This window comes from Elephantulus edwardii, unplaced genomic scaffold (assembly GCF_000299155.1).
Source record: "Elephantulus edwardii isolate Elephantulus edwardi_28Jun2011 unplaced genomic scaffold, EleEdw1.0 scaffold00032, whole genome shotgun sequence".
Classification (NCBI taxonomy): Eukaryota; Metazoa; Chordata; class Mammalia; order Macroscelidea; family Macroscelididae; genus Elephantulus; species Elephantulus edwardii.
The window spans coordinates 2,942,323-2,961,092 of record NW_006399782.1 but is presented as its reverse complement, the minus strand read 5'-3'; the positions used below and the strand labels follow the sequence as shown (position 1 = coordinate 2,961,092).

At 42.6% G+C, this 18,770-nt stretch overlaps 1 pseudogene; it reads left to right on the top strand.

Annotated features, from left to right (window-relative positions):
* Positions 1-9,994: 9,994 nt before the first annotated feature.
* On the top strand, positions 9,995-11,287 carry LOC102864141 (annotated as a pseudogene).
* The last annotated feature ends 7,483 nt before the right edge of the window (positions 11,288-18,770 follow it).

Sequence of the window (18,770 nt, the reverse complement as noted above, 5' to 3'; positions counted from 1 at the left end):
ACCATGGCCTGTATCAGGGGCACCTTAGTCTCCAGAGAGACACCGTTGCTCTTAAGTACTTTAGAGAGGTCCCTAACTGCAGACTTTCCCATCACAATATGTTTTTTGATTTCCTGGCTACTGGTGCCAAGGGTGTTGACCGTGGAGCCGAGCAAACTGAAGCTGTGAACACTCTCAATCTCTTTGCCATCCATCCTGATGCTACCGATTGGTCCAGTGGTGAGAATTTTTGTCTTCTTGACATTGAGCCTCAGTCCATATTGAAGGCTGCAGTCCTTGACCCTCTGCAGTAAGTGCATGAGGTCCTCCTCAGTTTCAGCGAGCAAAGGTGTGTCATCTGCATAACACAGATTGTTGATAGATCGTCCACTAATCCTAACACCACGCTTCTTGTCATGTGCCATTGAGTCACCTGTGATGTATAGCAACCCTATGCACAGCAGCTCTGAACCCTTCCCTGTCCTGAGCCAGACTCACTAATTCTGACACACCAACCCCTTTGCACCAGTTACTATACCAATCCATCTCATCCGGGTCTCCTTCTCTTGCGCTGTCCGATCACCCTTCTGAGCATGATGTTCTTCTCCAAGAACCGATCTCTCTTGATCATGTGCCCACAGTAAGAGAGCCAGAGCTTCAAAATCCTAGCCTCCAAGGAGAGACATGGCCTAGTAGTGAGGAGCTAAACTGCCAACTGAAAGTCACGGTGTTCAAAACCACTAGCTGCTCCGTGGGAGAAAGATGGACAATCTCCTTCCATGCAATTTACTGCCTCTGAAAAATTCGCTGGAGGGTTAGCTATAAATCTGTTCTGATTCAACGACAATGAACATCAACAAAACATGAGTAAGAAGTGGTGCTACTAACCTCTAGATGGCATCTCTCTGGCAGTTCAAATCTATCAGCGACTCTGTAGGAGAAAGATAGATAGGTCATTTCCTTCCATGCAATTTACAGCCTCAGAAAACTCTCTAGAGAGTCAGCTATGAGTCAGTTCCAACTCAACAGCAATGAGTGACACCAAACATTCCTTTCTACAGGAACTAGTCTCTCCTGATAACATTTCCAAAGTATATGAGACAAAGTTTGCTATACTTAATACTAAAAACCTTTTTGTCTACACTTCTCTCAAGATAGAGCGGTTCATTCTTTTGGCAGTTGATTGTATAGTCAATATTCTTGTCCAGACCTGCAATTCAAAAACATCAATTCTCCTTTGGTCTTTTATATTATTTGTCTAAGTTTCATATACATATGAAGCAATTAGAAATGTTAGATCAGGCACACCTTAGTCCTCAAAATGGCACTCTTTCGTCCTTGTTAGCACTTGAATGAGGTCGATGGTCATAAATTTCTCCCACAACATTTGTTTTTTTGATTTCTTGACTGCTGCTTCCACATGGATACAATTCTTGGCAGTTTTTTTCTCCATCTTCTCCATTTGTCACAATATTGGGTTTTGGTCCAGTTTGAGGATTTTTGTTTTCCCTATATTGAGGTATGCAGACCCTTTGGGGGTTTTCAGAGGCAGTTAATCACACAGGAGGAGATTGCCCATCCTTCTCCCATGGAGCAGCTAGTGCCCTCGAACTGTGTGCTTTTGGTATTGCAGTGCAGCTTCTTGCCACTAGTCCATCAGAGCTCCCTCCATGTTGAGCTGTAATTAACATAAAGAAAGCACAAAATCAGCATAAAGATTGAAGTTTGGTGACAGTCAAGCTTAACACACTCCTTTCCTGCTTTTAAATCATGCAATTTTTTTCCTCGGTTCCAACAGCTGTTTCTTGGGCTATGCACAAATTCCACATGAGCATATGTAAGTGTTCTGGAATTTCATTCTTCACAATGTTATCCAATTTGCTAAAATTCACACATAAAGTCAAACACCTTTACACAGTCAATATGCAAAGCAAATATAGCTATATAAAATATTATATAGTAAATTAGGAAAAACATAGGATAATGTCTTTCTTGCTCTCAGCCAAGATTCATCTGGCATCAGTAATAATATCCCTCCTTCCACTGAATTCATCTTCATTTTTCTGGAAATGTCCTCTTTACATACTGCTCCAACTAGTTTTCGTTGTCTTCAACAAGACTTTATTTGCTTATGGTAGTAATGATGTTGTTAGACAATTCCTGCATTCTGTTGGATAATCTTTCTTTTGTACAGACACAAATACAGACCACTCCCATTTGGTTGGCCAGGTAGCTGTCTTCCAAATGTCTTGGCATAAATGAATAAGCATGTCCATTTGTATCTATAACATTGGAATTGGTAGTCCATCAATTTCTGTAGCCTTGTTTTTCACCAGTGCTTTCAGCGTAGCTTGTACTTCTTCCTTAAGCACTATTGATTTTGTTTACTATTCAACTTATTTTGGTGCTTCCTGTATTCAGTATTTTGCCAATAGAACCCTTCCATACTGCAGCTCATGGCTTGGATTGTTCCTTCCATTCTTGAAAGGTGAGAAATCCTGAGCCTGTTCTTCCCTTTTGCTTTTCTAATTCCAGGTCCTTGCATATTTTATTATTATATTTTACATTGTCTTTGCTAGTTGTCCTTTTGGAATCTTCTGTTCAGTTCTCTTACTACATCATATCTTCTACTTACTTTAGCTTTTCTACATTCTTGGATAAGTTTCAGAGCCTCTTCTGGCATCCACTGTGGTCTTTTCTTTCTTTTGGGTCTTTTTAATGAACTTTGACTTTCTTTATGTATGATGTCCTTCTACAACTCATGTTGTTTTTGATAATTGGTGTTCAGTGCATCAAATCTAGAGAGGGTTTCTATTCAGGTAAGATATATTCCAGTTTTGCTTTGGTTCTTGTGGGCTTATTTTAACGTTCTTCCAGTTCAATTTGAACTTGCATATGGGTAATTTAGGGTGCACTGACGGCCTAGTGGTAAGAAACTGCATTGCCACCCCACAGGCATGCGGTTCTAATCCACCAGGTGTTCCTCGGGAGAAGGATGGGCAGTCTCCTCTTGTGAGATTAATTGCCTCTGAAAACCCACCACTGGATGGTCAGCTATGGGTCAGTTTTGACTTGATGGTACACAACAACAACACGGGTAATTTATGGTTTTGTTTGGATAACATTTAATTTCCTCATCATCTGGTTATATATCACTTGGGAGGAGTTGCTTTATCTTTTTCCCTCAGAGTCACTGGTGGATTTGAACTACCAGAGGTGTACAGTCTTTGGGTTAGGAAGGCAACTCCATACAGACTATCTCCAGGGCTGCCTATGCATGTAATTGTCACTGTTTATGCCTTGTATCAGAAGCTATTCACAATCAATATGTTTTTCATCGTGCAAAATACTATCACATGACCTCTGACCTCATGTCTATCACCAACGCCATGTTTTTCAACCATTAATCTTTACTAGTTACCAATTTTTGCATTCTAATCACTAATTGTTGTTAATGTATCTTGATTGCATGTTTGATTCATTTTAGACTGCAGAAGTTGGCGAAAATAGCTAATTTCTTCATCTTTGTCATAATGTACAGATATGAATGGCAGTTATATGAACAGATCTTTTTATATTATATGGATATTATTCTATGACTGACAGAATTAATAACTTCAAGATGGATCTCTAAATGTTCATTTAGATAATGATGGTGGCACCATTCCTCTTTAACTCACTATTCCAGGCATGTTGTTAAGTGTCATCGAGTTGACTACAACTCATAGTGACCCTATGAACAATGGCTCTGAACTCTGCCCTATCCTGTGCCATCCTCATCATCTCTGAAACACTTGAGCCCATTGTTACAGTCACTGTGTCAATGTTTCTAGTTGAGAATCTTCTCCTCCTTCACTGACCCCTCTACCTTTCCAAACATGATATCCTGTTCAAAACACTGACCCCTCCTAACAACATACTCAAAGTAGATTATATAATATTCCTATCAAAAACTGGCCAATCCTAGTTAATGCCAGCTCATTCATGCTTAAGACATTGGTCTTTACATGCTCCATTTCATTTCCACCACTCATCTGTCACCTTTCCACACCCTGGCAGCTACATGCTGCTGTGATGCTGGCAGCGATGCACTGGTTTTCCAAATAACATCAAGGTCACCATGGTGGGCAAATTCCAGCAGAGGTTCTAGGATAGGAACTATCCATCTGCTTCTGAAATAACTGATCAGTGAAAATCTTGTGAATAGGAGGGGAACAATGTCTACTATAATGTCAGAAATGAGCCCTTTAGATGGCAAGACACTAAAAATAGGACTGAGGAAGAGCTACCTTCTCAAAGAAGAGTCTACCTTAACGATAGACAGTGTAGAGTTGTGTTTTTTTAAGTCTTTATTTATTGATGTGCCAGGAAAGAAAGAGAGAGAGAGAGAGAGAGAAAGAGAGAAAAAAAGAGAGAAAGAAAAAGAGAGAGGGGGGGAGAGAGAGAGAGAAAAGCAAATACCCTAGTGTTTGGGGCTTCCTAAATCCCTAACCTCCTTGTAATTCATGCCCCAGTAGTACCTCATGCTGCAAAGAAATTACTTCTGGTCAGACTTAACAACATCTGAGCTAAGAAGGTCATCAGGCAATCAGAATTTGAGTTGATTTATTGAGGCATTAACAAAAGACTAGAGACTGGAGTTCCTGGTCCAGTGTATGTCACATCTCATTTAATTCAGTGAGGCGCTCACCACCCTCTCCATTTCATAAGAGGAAATAGAAGTTTAGAGACATGAATGTGTGCTGCTGTCACCTCTGAGTCACGCGCCAGGCTGACTATCCAAGTGAAACCAAAGAAGGCTGAGCCGCCTGATCACACTTGCCCCAAGTCACATAGCAAGTCAATAAGCTGGCATTTAAACCCACGCCATCCTGGCTCCAAAGGGGTAGGAGAGAGTTCACACTGGCTGAGTGTGGTCCATTTGTCAGGCCTTTTATGCCTGTGACTTCTCTGTTCTAGACACAGAGTTGTGCCTTCAAGAAATGACTTGATGTCCATCTCCAAGGACAGTAGTAGGCAGTGAAAAGACTACTGTTAGTTCCTTGAGGGTGCATCTAATCTAAACACGCTCTTTCAGGTGACCCTTTGGTCAATGACTGAGCAAAGCAGTGATGCTCCTAGCCATTCCACAACATGGGGCTTATTTGGTACCTGTGTCCTAGAGAACGCAGTAGAGCAGAACAAGACTTTATGACTTGGAAGGTCTATATCATGATCTCTGAATGCCACAATACAGACAAGTAGTGATGCTGCATGAGGTGCAACAGCCAAGGATTGAACCAGGGTCTCCTATGTGGAAGGAGAGAACTCTACGACTGGATGGTGTTATTCTGCCATAAATGTTTTTAGTCCTACCTCAACCCTATTTCCTCTCTTGCCTTTCACAGAGGTTGTTCTTAGCTGACATACACTCAGCCCCCAATTCATGGTGATTCTCGGCACAATGAAATTAAATGCAACTTCATCCTACTCCATCCCCACGATCAGATTAGACGATTGTAAGCTAAGAGTTTTTATCGGCTGATTTTCAAGAGTAGATCAACTGCCCTTTCCTTGTTCACCTTAGCCTGAAGTCTGCTGAATGTTTACCACTGTCAAACAAGTAGTGATGCTGCACAAGGTGCAACGGCCAAGGATTGAACCAGGGTCTCCTATGTGGAAGGAGAGAACTCTACGACTGGCTGGTGTTATTCTGCCATAGATGTTTTCAGTCCTACCTCAATCTTGGTTTTTCTTCCAGGAAGATTATCATTATTATCATTACAAGTATAAAAACTAGCCCATAGCACAGGATATGAATAGACACTTCACCAAAGAAGATATTCAGATGGCAAACATGAAAAAATGTTCAAAATCTCTAGCTCTCAGAGAGTTGCAAATCAAAACAATTATGAGATATCATCTCACCCCAGCAACAACAGCAAAGTTCAACAGAGCAGCAAACAACCAATGCTAGAGAGGTTGCAGGGAAATTGGAACCCTTATTCACTGCTGGTGGGAGTGTAAAATGGTGCAACCACTATGGAAGGTAGTATGGTGCTTTTTCAAAAAGTTGGAAATAAGGGGAGCTCTGGTGGCCTAGTGGCAAGGAGCTGCAACTACAATCCCAGAGGCACACAGTTCAAATCCACCAGATGCTCTGCCAGGGAAGGAGGGACAATCTCCTCCTGTACCAGTCAGATCTGATTTGATGGTACACTCACAGAAAAATAATAAAATAAATTTTTTTAAAAAAAAAGTTGGAAATAGAAATACCATTTGCGTTATTCACAACAGTAAAGAGATGGAAGGAACCCAAGTGCCCATCAACAAATGAATGGATAGAAAAACTATGGTATATTCACACAAGCAGGGTTGTGTCATCTGCATATCGCAGATTGTTGATAGATCTTCCACCAATCTTGACCCCACATTCCTCCTCATAGAGCCCAGCCTCCCGGATAATCTGTTCTGCATACAGGTTGAAAAGGTATGGAGACAGGACACATCCCTGGCATACACCCTTCCCAATTTTGAACCATGCAGTGTTTCCTTGCTCTGTTCTGATGACTGCCTCTTGGTTCAAGTATAGGTTTCTCATTAGCAAGATCAAGTGTTCTGGTATTCCCACTCGCTAAAACTGAGGAGGACCTGAAGCGCTTGCTGCAGAGGGTCAAGGACTACAGCCTCCAATATGGATTGAGGCTCAATGTCAAGAAGACAAAGATTCTCACCACTGGGCCAATTGGCAGCATCAGGATGGATAGTGAAGAGATTGAGATTGTTCACAGGTTTAGTTTGGTTGGCTCCACAGTCAACACTCTTGGCACCAGTAGCCAGGAAATTAAAAGACTTATTGCAGTGGGAAAGTCCGCTGTTAGGGACATCTCCAAAGTACTGAAGAGCAATGGTGTCTCTCTGGAGACTAAGGTGCATCTGATACAGGCCATGGTCTTTGCAGTCACTTGTTATGCATCAGAGAGTTGGACAATGACTAAGGAGGATACAAGGAGAATTGATGCCTTTGAGCTATGGTGCTGGAGAAGAGCACTGAGGGTACCATGGACTGCTACGAAAACAAACAGATTCATCCTGGAAAGGGTCAAACCGGGTGGCCCTTGAGAGGCAAGGATTCTGAGGCTCCGTCTAACATACTTTGAACATGTTGTAAGGAGGGACCGGTCCTTGGAGAGGGACATCATGCTTGGGAGGGTAGAGGGACAGCACAGGAGGGGAAGGCCCTCTATGAGGTGGATTGATTCAGTGACTGGGGTAATCGAGATGGGTGTATCAGAGACAGTGCGATTGGCCCAGGACAGAGCAGAGTTCAGGGCTGTTGTACATAGGATCGCTATGAGTCGCAAGCGACTCGATGGCACATAACAACAACAACAACATATCACACAATGGAATATTATGCTGCACTAAAAAAAACCCCAAGCAACTCATAAAATATTACACAACAGGGATGACCCTGAAGGACATTAGTTAGCTGAGTGAAATATCTCTGTCACAAAAGGACAAACATTGCATCACGCCACTATTGTAAAATGGGACTGACATGGGAGCTGGGGGGAGGGACGAAGAAAGGCGTGGGTAAATAATGAGCACTGCTTTGTAACAGGTGAAGGAAAGAGCTGTTTAAAAGGAATATATTATTAGACATTATTTGTATGACAACAGTACAGAATAAGAGGTACATAGCAAAGTGACTGGGGAAGGAGTGGGTAGGGAGGGAGGAAATTATGCAACAGTGAATTAATATTTTTTTAAAAGCAAACTGAGGGGGGTAAGGAGGAAAATGTACAACAATGAATGAATGAAAAAATTCAAATTTTCTGTAAACTTTCATTAAAATCACAATTTTTCTAAAAAGACCAAAAAATAAAAAAGAAAGAAAGAGGGGAAAAAAATCTAGCCCATAGAGGTGAGAATCAAATCTAGCCCTGCATAAACCCCAAAAAGTCTGTCATCTTCCCACTGTGTTAAACTGAAAAATTCATCAAGAAGAGATGAGGCCACATAGACTGCTTGGGTAAATTTGAGTCCCACACTACAAAAGATAAAGCCAGAATATCTAGTTAATTATAGCTCTAGTCATAATGTTGCTGTTGTTGTTGTTGTTGTTATGTGTTGTTGAGTCACTTGCAACTCAAGAGACCCTATGTATAACAGATCTTCCTTTCTTGTGCTGTCCCTCCACCATCCCAAGCATGACATCCCTCTCCAACGACTGGTCCTCTTGCATCATGTCCAAAGTGTGTCAGACAAAGCTTCAGAATCCTTACCTCCAAGGAGCAGCCTGGCTTCACCTACTCCAGGTCAAACCTGTTTGTTCTCCTAGCAGTCCATGGTATATTCAATACTCTTCTTTAGCACCACAGCTCAAAGGCATCAATTCTCCTTCTATCATCCGTAGTCATTGTCCAACTTTCTGATGCATAGCAAGTAATTGCGAAGACCATGGCCCTGAATAATTCACTCTAGCACATAGATCTCTTTACTCTCATTGTCCTTAAGTTAGTATCAACTTACAGCTCACCTCCCAGTGGGTTTTTGAAGACTGTAAATTTTACAGTAGGCAATTGTTCATCTTCATTTCTCAGAGCACTTTGGGGTAAGCGGCAAAACTTGCAGTGGACAAGCCACAAGACCTCCCTAGTACATAGTTAGACTTGGACACAGAAACCAATGTTCATTGGTGGTTACCAAGGATGAATGAAGGAGAGAAAGTGAAGTAGATATTTGTTATTTTTGGTTATTTTTGGTGAAAAGATAATTCTAAATGTGGATGAAGTGTGTATAGCTGTCCTGATGGCCAAGTAAATAAAGTCATTAGAAAGTGCATATGGAAAAAGGAAAAGCAAATGCTGTTGTTGTTCAGTGTCATAAAGTTGACTACAGCTCATAGCAACCCTATGAACAACACATCTGAAACCTATCCTAGCCTGTACTATCCTCACAATTTCTGACACACTCAAGCCAATGCAGCAGTCATTGTGTCAATGTTATTATTTTTGTAACAACAACCCAACCCAAACAAATGTGTGTGGTTACTATGGATGTATGAATGCATATATGTACAGTTGTTGTAGGTGTCATCGAGTATGATTCAAAGTGACCCTATGAACAGCCGGTCTGAACCCTGCCCTGTTCTGTGCCTCCTCATCTTCTCTGTCACACTAAAGCCCGTTATTTAAGTCACCATGTCAATCCGTTTCACTGCAAGTCTTCCTCTCCTTCACTGACTCTCCAAGCATGATATCCCTTTCCAAGGAATCGTCCCAACGAGCTACATGTTCCAGATATGAAAGACATCTACGTGATGAGCTCTTCATTGTTTTTCATAGTTACAAAGATTATAGTTGTTGCTGTAGAGAATTTGTAAAAAAGAAATACGAATTAAAAACTTCATGATAATCACAAAAGAAAAAAAAACAACAACCCAAAAATAAAGTATGAAAGATGAAGTTTTGCCATCTTTGCCTCCAAGAAGCACCCTGACTTCACTTTTTCCGAGACATATCTGTTTGTTCTTTTGATGGTCCACAGGATATTCAGCGCTCTTCTCAGCACCAGAGCAAAGGTATCAGTTCTTTTGTCATCCTTATTCACTGTCCAGCTCCCAGATGCACAGCAGGTGATTGAGAAGACCATGCCTTGAATTAGATGGGTCTTAGTCGTCAAACTGTATGTGTATGTGTGTGTATCGCCGTTAGGTCCCATTAAGTTCATTCTGACTCCTAAGTGACTCTGAATACAACAGACTGAAACATCACCCTGACCCACACCATCTTCACAATGGTCGTTATGTATGGATCTGTTGTTGAGGGTCATCCTCTTTTTCACTGACCTTCTATTTTACCAAACATGAAGCCAAAACAAAGGGAAAACATGTCAAAGCAAACAGTTGAACAGAAGATTTCAAAGGGCATCTCAAGAAGACAATGCAACGTATTCGAATAGACCTAGCAATAGTATTAAGTAAAAAGAAAAAAAAAGCAAAACAACAAACCCCCCAACATCCTATCTGTAAATGACCATTGGGAAGGTCGTGTGGGCCTGGGCTGCGAGGCTGAGCAGGTGTGACAGGGCAAAAGTGGCAACAGAGAAGAGGATTATTCTGCTGCGAATGGTGGCCTTGGCATCCCACCAGGCTGTCAGCATGTCCACTGTGGGCACTTTTTCAAAGGAGGTGAAAATTGTAGAAGTTGGTCCCTGGGGTGGATTACAGAATGAAAAAAGAATTGTTCCTACTCCAGTGAAAATCAAGCTGATATAGATATGCTTTCTGAAGCAGGACTTCCCATTAGAAAAGCTACCAGCTTTGTGTCTCCCAAGTAGGTTCCCCAAGATGACTGACAACCTGAAGTCTTGAAGGAAGTTTCCTGGGATCTAATACCCAGTTCTGACCTTAAATCTCAAAGGCTTTGAGGCAGCGGTTACAGCCAGAGCCAAGAAAGTGTCTATCTTTGGAGCTGCCTCAAAACTCTTCGCTAAGAACATCAACTGCTCCATTGAAGAGAGTTTGCACCTCTGATGGAATTATAAAGGCCACTGGAACAGACAATATTTCTGTGTGAGGGGATGTCTCCTGTGTGCTTGGATGCCCCTACAAAGGGGAGATCTCCTCAGCTAAAGTAGCTGAGGGCACCAAGAAGATGTACTCCATGGGCTGCTATGAGATCTCCCTGGGGGACACCATCGGTGTGGGCACCCCAGGGGTGATGAAGGACATGCTGTCTGCTGTCATGCATGAGGTGCCTCCAGCTGCCCTGGCTGTCCACTGCCACGATACCTATGGGCAGGCCCTGGTCAACACATTGATGGCCTTAAAGATGGGAATAAGTGTCATGGACTCTTTTGTGGCAGACCTTGGAGGCTGCCCCACATGCACTGGGAATATCTGGAAACCTGGCAACCGAGGACCTCGTCTACATGCTGTTCTCAGGCCTGGGCATTCACACAGGCATGAACCTCCAGAAGCTCCTTGAAGCCGGGACCTTTATCTGCCAGGCCCTGAAGAGAAAGACCAGCTCCAAAGTGGCTCAGGCCACTTGCAATTCTGAATTCCTCATCCAGATGAAGTCCTGGGGTCTGTTCAGGTGTAGGGCATGCATGGATGAGTCATGAAATGGCAATGAGATTGAAGGGAACAGGTACCTCAAGTAGGGAGGATCAGGGCAAAAGGAGCCCCTTGGCTTCAGCTCTTTCTGCCAGACCTGACAACGAGACCTTGGAGTCTGGATGCTTTCCTTCACTGTGGACCCAGGAGATGAAGGTGCCCATGCAGAGAGGCCGTGGGAGCCCAGTTCCAGGCTGGGGATGATCCTTGATTCCCCTCTGGGTGAAATCTGCCAGCTATCTGCCTTCTATGCAGCTTAACTCTGGTCTGCCTTTGGAGTCATTGCTCTTTGACTTCTTGGAGCAAAGGGACATGGGGAAACCAAACCAGCAAAGGGATGATCAACAGCTACTTCAAGCTCCCCTAGAAATTATCATGGACAATACTCTCCACTCTGAACGTGATTTTTGAAAGCAGTTTATATAATTAAAGATGTAATGACACAGGAGAAAAGAAAATACCATTGGGCTTCCCTCTATGAAGCGTGAAAGATAAAAAAGTGGATGGGGAGAGACTCTTAATCTGTTTAGAATTGGAAGAGACATCGTTAATTGTGAAGTTCGACTTTGTACTTTACACTTACCCTCAAAGAAGCCATGGTCTTTCTGATCACATGTTTTGCATCTGTGAGCTGGACAATGAATAAAGATGACAGAAGAAGAATTGATGCCTCTGAGTTGTGCTGTTGGAGAAGAGCACTGGACTGCCAAGAGAACAGACAGATAAGTCTTGGAGAAAGAGTAGCCAGAATGCTCCTTAGAGGCTAGGATGGCAAAGCTTCATCTCACATACTTTAGTCATGTTGCTAGGGAAGGCTATTCCTTAGAGAGGGACACCATGCTTTACAAGGTAGAAAGTTAGCAAAAGAGAGGAAGACCTTCATTGAGGTGGAGTGACACAGTGCCTGCAGTGAGACGTTCAAGTATGTCAGAAATAAAGAGAATAGCACAGAATCGAACTGATCTGTTGTTCATAGGGTTGTTATGAGGAGCACTCAACTTGATAGTACCTAACAATAACAACATATTTAGCCCCACCTCCTTAAGCAAGAATCAGGCCTGTTGTTTGTCAGGTTTCTGTGACTTTTCTTATTCTACAGCAGGAAGATGTATTGTTCTAGGATTTTTAAAATCTTCTGTACAGTTTTACTTGCATATGATATTAGCAGTATTGTTATATTATCTCCCAGCTCTGGTGGATCATCTTTTTTAGGAATGGGAACACGTATGGATTTCTTCCAATCAGTCTTCCAAATTTCTTGGCATAGACTAGTGAGCACATCCAGGGTGAAGTATGTCTATTGGTATGTCACCAATTCCTAAGGCCTGTTTTGTTTTGTTAATGCCTTCATAGCAGATTGAACTTCTTAAGTACCATTAATTCTTGATCATATACTACTTCCTAAAATAGTCTAGTGTTGATCAATTCTTTTTTGTGTTGTTATTATTATTATGTGCTGTCAAGTAGACTATGACTCATAGTGACCCTATGAACAATAGCTCTGAATCCTGCCTTATCTGAGGTAATCTCACCATCTCTGACACACCTGACTCCATTGTCATAGTGACTGTGTCAATCCATCTCATCCAGAGTCTTCCTGTCATGTGCTGACCCTCTGTTATTCCAAGCTTGATGTCCTTCTCCAAAGACTGGTCCCTCCTCGCAACATCGTCGAAATATGTGAGACAGAGCTTCAAAATCCTTGCCTCCAAGGGGCAACCTGGTTTCACCCTTTCCAGGAGAACCCTGTTTACTGTCTTAGTAGTCTGTGGTATGTTCATTACTCTTCTATAGCACCGCAATTCAAAGGCATTTGTTCTTCTCTCATTCTTAGTTATTGCCCAGCTGTCAGATGCATAACAAGCAATTGAGAAGACAGGTGACTCTGTATTCCTTCTATCTTCTTTTGATGCTTCCTACATCAATATTTTGCTCATAGAATCCTTCAGCATTGCAACTCAAGGTGTGAATTTGTTCTTCAAAATGTGTCATTAAAAATGGCTGAAACAGTGTGACAGAGAACTTCCAGAAATCCAAGCTGGATTCGGAAGAGGATGTGGTACCTTGGTTATCACTGCTAATATAAAGTGGATATCTTCCAAAAGCAAAGAATAGCAGAAAGATCTTTTCTTGTGTTTTATTGACTATGTAAAGGCATTTGACTGTGTGGATCATAACAGTTGTGTATAATATTGATAAAAATGGGAATCTCAGACACTTAGTTGTTCTCACACAAAACCTCTAGAAGGATAATGATGAGGATTTTTGTTTTCTTGATGTTGAGGTGTAATCTATATTGAAGGCTGTGTAGTCTTTGATCATGTACCAAGAAACAGAATAGAACAAGGGGATACTACTTCATTTTAAAGCAGAGAAGGTGTAAGTCATGGCTGTATTCTTTCTCCATACCTATTCATTCCATATACTGATCTTGAGAGGTTAGATTATATGAAGTAAGATCGCAAGTGACTCGATGGCACATAACAACAACAACCACAACAAGATGGGCATCAAGATTGGAAGAAGACTCATCAACAATCTGAATTACACAGATGATACAGCCTTACTTGCTGCAGAAAGTGAAGACTTGGAGTACTCACTGCAGAAGATCAAACACTACAGCCTTCAATGTAGATTACATCTCACCACTGGCAACATCACGATAGATGGTGAAAACATTGACAATACCAATTATTTGGCTTACAGCCACAATTTATACTCACTAAATTAGCAGTTAAGAAATCAAAGACACATTGCTATGGGGAAAAATCTGCTGTCAAGGACCTCTCCAACGTATTAAAGAACGATGACATCAGATTGAAAAGTAAGGTGTGCCTGATCCAAGCCATGGTATTTTCAATTGCTTTGTTTGCAGCTGAAATTTAGACAGTGAATAAAGTTAACCAAAGAAGAATTGATGATTTTTAATTGTAGTGTTGGCAAAGAGTAGTGAGTACCCCATGGACTAAAAAAGAATAAACTAATCTTTCTTGGAAGAAATTCACCCACAATGTTTTTTAGAGGCTGGGATGGTACTCACATAATTTGAGTATGTTGGTAAGAGGAGCCTGTCCTTGCAATGGCATCATGTTGGAAAGGTAGAGGGTCATTGAGAGAGAGGAAGATGCTCAATGAGGTGGATTGACACAGTGATAACGTGTCAATTTATCTGTAACAATGTTGTTGTTGTTATGTGCTGTTGAGTGACTTGCGACTCATAGTGAGCCTATGTACAACAGCCCTAAACTCTGCCCTGTCCTGTGCCAATTGCACTGTCTCTGACGCTCCCATCCCGATTACCGCAGTCACTGAATCAATCCACCTCCTAGAGGGCCTTCCCCTCCTCCGCTGTCCCTCCAACCTCCCTAGCATGATGTCCTTCTCCAAAGACCTGTCTCTCCTCACAACATGTCCAAAGTATGTTAGACAAAGCCTCAGAATCTTTGCCTCCAAGGAGCTGCCCAGTTTAACCCTTTCCAGGATGAATCTGTTTGTTTTCCTAGCAGTCCATGGACCTCTCAATACTCTTCTCCAGCACCATAGCTCAAAGGCATCAGTTCTCCTTCTATCCTCCTTGGTCATTTCCAACTCTCTAATGCATAACAAGTGATTGCAAAGACCATGGCCTGTATCAGACGCACCTTAGTCTCCAGAGAGACACCATTGCTCTTCAGTACTTTAGAGAGGTCCCTAGCAGCAGACTTTCCCATGGCAATACACTGTTTAATGACTAGAAAATATCAGACATCATGAAGATGGCAGAGGATGGGGAAAGGTTTACATCTGTTGTTCACTGGGACCCTGTTACTTGGCAGCATCTCATAACAATAACATACCAAGAAGTGAATGCACGTGCATCAGTTGTATGACGTGAGGCTTATTCTTGGATACTTGGTGTCTCTGAGATCTCTTGCTATTGGCAGTTTAATGACAGAGGCAAAATCAGTAGTAAATGTGGTTATTACTCAGCTGAGCTTTGGTGGCCTGGTGGTAAGAAGCTGTGCTGCAATCCCAGACACACAGTCTAAATCCATCAGCTGCTGCACGGGAAAAGGATGAGCAACTTCCTCCTGTGTAATTAACTGCCTGTGAAAACCTGCTGGTGGGTCAGCTAAGAATCAGGGAGGTTTTGTTTGGGTTTTGTTTTTTTCTTCAAGGAATAATTACACAAATTTACTGACATTTCATATCCATATTCTGAGTTTTATAAACAAAGTATGTATGTGTTGTGCATATTACAGTCTGGTCTCTGCTATAACATACTGAACAATACCACCAAGAGCCCACAACAACTTGAAGGATAACCATAAATGCCAACCCATAAACATGTAATATAAAAATTGAATTTTTCTGGTCAACTATCCAAGCGGGCAGAGCAATTCCCAGGCTTGTGACTTGAGGTCCATCTGGATTTCCAAATTCTTCCCAATTTTTGCTGGGATGCTCACCAGTTAATGCTGCATAAGCTTATGTTTTCCTCATGAACATAATTTCTTCATCTCCTTTATTTGGATGATATTTAAGTGACAACAAATGATACTGTTTCTTACTTTCTGTTACTGTCCTAGGATCCAAATTTAATACTTCATGAGGATTGTATTCTTGATACTCTTGATCTGTTTTGGAAACTTTGTATGTGAGGCATAAAAACAAAGACTCTCCTGCAAGCAGAACAATTTCCTTTATTGTAGAAATAATGTTTGGCTACAGTTTTGATAGCCTTAAGCGATACCACAAACATCTTCCACACACTTTTCTGATATTCTTCAATCCAATTTGCTCCGCATTCTGGTCTCGGGCCCAGAGGTAATATGTGGCTAGGATCACAATAAGCCTTATGAAGGAGGTGAGGGTAGAAGAAGGTGTTCCCGCTGTCATCGTACTGGAACTGCTGCCCTGCCCTGGCACCCCCTCCTCCTCCGTTCTCTTCTCACCGCTGCCATGACTCCACTCTGCCGTTCTGGTTCCAGGTGCCAGGGCCCAGCCCATGTGGCATAGCATCAATGCCGCTGCCACCTGAGTCAATTTTGACTCGATGGCACATAACAAAAAGAACTTAGCTGAACTAAAGCAATGCGGTGGATTGAGGGCTCCACGAGTGAGTTGGGTAGAGCCTCTCCAAGATACTTTCTTTGGTGGGCTTCTAACCATATTCTATGATCAACTGTCCACTTGAATACCTGTGCCTTAACACAGCTCATGTGTATTTTCTAGAGAAAGTTTCCCAGAAGGGGAAAAGACAATGTAGTAGAGTGTTAGATCAGACGAAAATATAAATGGTCCTGGAAGAAGACCTAGCTGACAGTGGAGTTCTCCTTCCTTCCCCCTGGGTCCTTGAGAGAGGGACTAGCTAAGGCAACAGAAAAAGGGGTCAAAGGGACAGAAGGAAGCAAAGCCAGGAAGTCCCAGTGTGCCTGCTCCCTTAGTGTCCAGTGTCTAGCAGTCAACTAAGGGTCAACCTGACAACTCAAATTCCTGCATGATAGGCCAAGCAAGGTACTGCGTGCAAGGAGTGGTGAGATGATGCAGAAAATGTCCATGATTTCATAGGGTCACAGCTTAGAGGGATCATGGAAGGGATATTTATCCACAGGGCCTCTGGGCATGTGAACGTGATGTAAAGGAGTATGTTGGGCAATGGAGTGGAGGAGGGGGAGATGGGAAGGGGAGATGGTTCATGGAAAGTGAACCACCACGATCTCATTGAAGCCCAGGAAGCAAAGGTCATTGAAACGGGGTAATTCTTGCCACATGACTATGGAGGAGACCAGCAGTTGAACCCATGTCATCCTGCTGATCTAGGAAACCCCTCAGCAACCACTGTTGTTATCACTACATCATGAAGCAGGCTGGATGACCAAGGGGATCGGTTACCTAATCCCTTGATCAAACTGAATTGGGTGGAAAGCTGGGTAATACATTTCAAGGTCCTGAGTCCTGTTTCATCAAAGCCACCCTGAGACCACCTTCCTCTCTTGGAGGGTTGGAAACTGGTGACCACAGGAAAGCTGGGCCCAGTTGGAGGATCTAGGACAGAGTCTAACACAAACTAGCCTTGGTAGCCTTGATTTCAACCTCATTCTCTCAGAGGCCAACTTGCTGAGTGAAGGAACCAAACTTCCTGGTTTATTTTGGGGGCCTGAAAAGAGATGAAAAGTGGGTGAGGGGACAGAGGCAGGAGTGTATATTTAAAAAGAAATAAACCCCACCCTGCCCTCAAGCATTCCACAGTAGGCAGGTCAATTCTATCTACCTCTCAAGGGAGGGAAAGAGCTAGATCATGTTTTCTTTTTCCTACGTATAACTCCCGGCTCTCCTTTCATAGGAGAAAGTAACTTCTTACTTGCCGCATTCCTTAAAATTGATCCCTCAAGTGTGCTAGGTATGTCCCTCCATTGTGGGGCATTGAGCTGACTAAGCCCTATGTGCGTGCTCCCTGGAGCACCAGAGCTCGGCAGAATGAGGAGATAAGAGAATTAGGATACTAAACTTATATCTCTCATGGATGTACTAACAGCCAGAAGTTTAAACTGAAATGAAAGTTCTGCTGCTGGATGTCTGGTCAGTGTGAGTCCAGGAGCTACATGGGCAGGTGAAGCCACTGGACTCTTTTTCTTTTGGGACAGGTGGGCGTCTGGGCTGTTGATTTCTAGAAGGCAGGATGCATGCTCCAGGGGGAGATCAAAGGCTTTGGGCCACCATAGGCGATGCATTTGTAGCTGAACCTCAGTTTTCCGATCTGTTGTAATTCTGTTTCGTCAAGTTGACTGTGACTCACAGTGGTTCTATGAACAATGGATTTGAACCCTGCCCTACCCTATGCAAGCTTAACCATCTCCAATATCATTAAGTCCAATATTACAGTCAATGTGTCAGTCTATCTTGCTGGAGGTCTTCCCTTCCAGTGCTGACCTTCCACCTTTCCAAGCCTGAAGTCTTTCTCCAAGTACTGCTCCCTCCTAATGACATGCCCAAAGTAGATGAGATGAAGCTTCTCCAGCCTTGCTTCCAAAGAGTACTCTGATTGCACTTTCTCCAAGATACACTTGTTTGTTCTTTTGGCAGCCCAGATAGAAATATTTCTTCTTCTTCTTGTTATATGCCAGGAATTTGGAATCAGTTCATAACCGATCCTTAATTGGGCTTTCAGAGGTTGTAAATCACACGAAAGGAGAATGCCCATCTTTCTTCCATAGAGCAGCTGGTAGATTTGAACTGCTTGACTTTAGAATGGAAACACAAGTCCTTACTTACAAGAGCTCCCTAATTCCTATTAACATGTTTATATAATGGGCTTACAACAAATGATAGTCTTTGTAGGGAAGTGGACATGGAAAAGGAGATGAAAATTGGAAAGAGAGTCTGGGGCTGTCCTGGGTGGAGAACCAGCTCATGGGAGTAAGGAGGCTAAGAGATTCCTTTTTTAGAATACCATGATCTTGATGAGCGAATAGCTCTGGTAAAAGTGGGCAAGTATAGCTCTAGGGCTCAGGAGCTATCATCCTCACCAGGGCCTTAGTAAAGCAGAGGAAGGCCAATTTGACTGAATCCAGTGAGCTGATATAAACAAGTGCACTAAACTTGGGTGGCTTCGTGTTAAAGAGTTGTACTGCCAACCCAAAGGCATACAGTTCAAATTCTTCAGGTGTTCCACTGGAGAACGATAGGTAATCTGTGCAGTTATTGC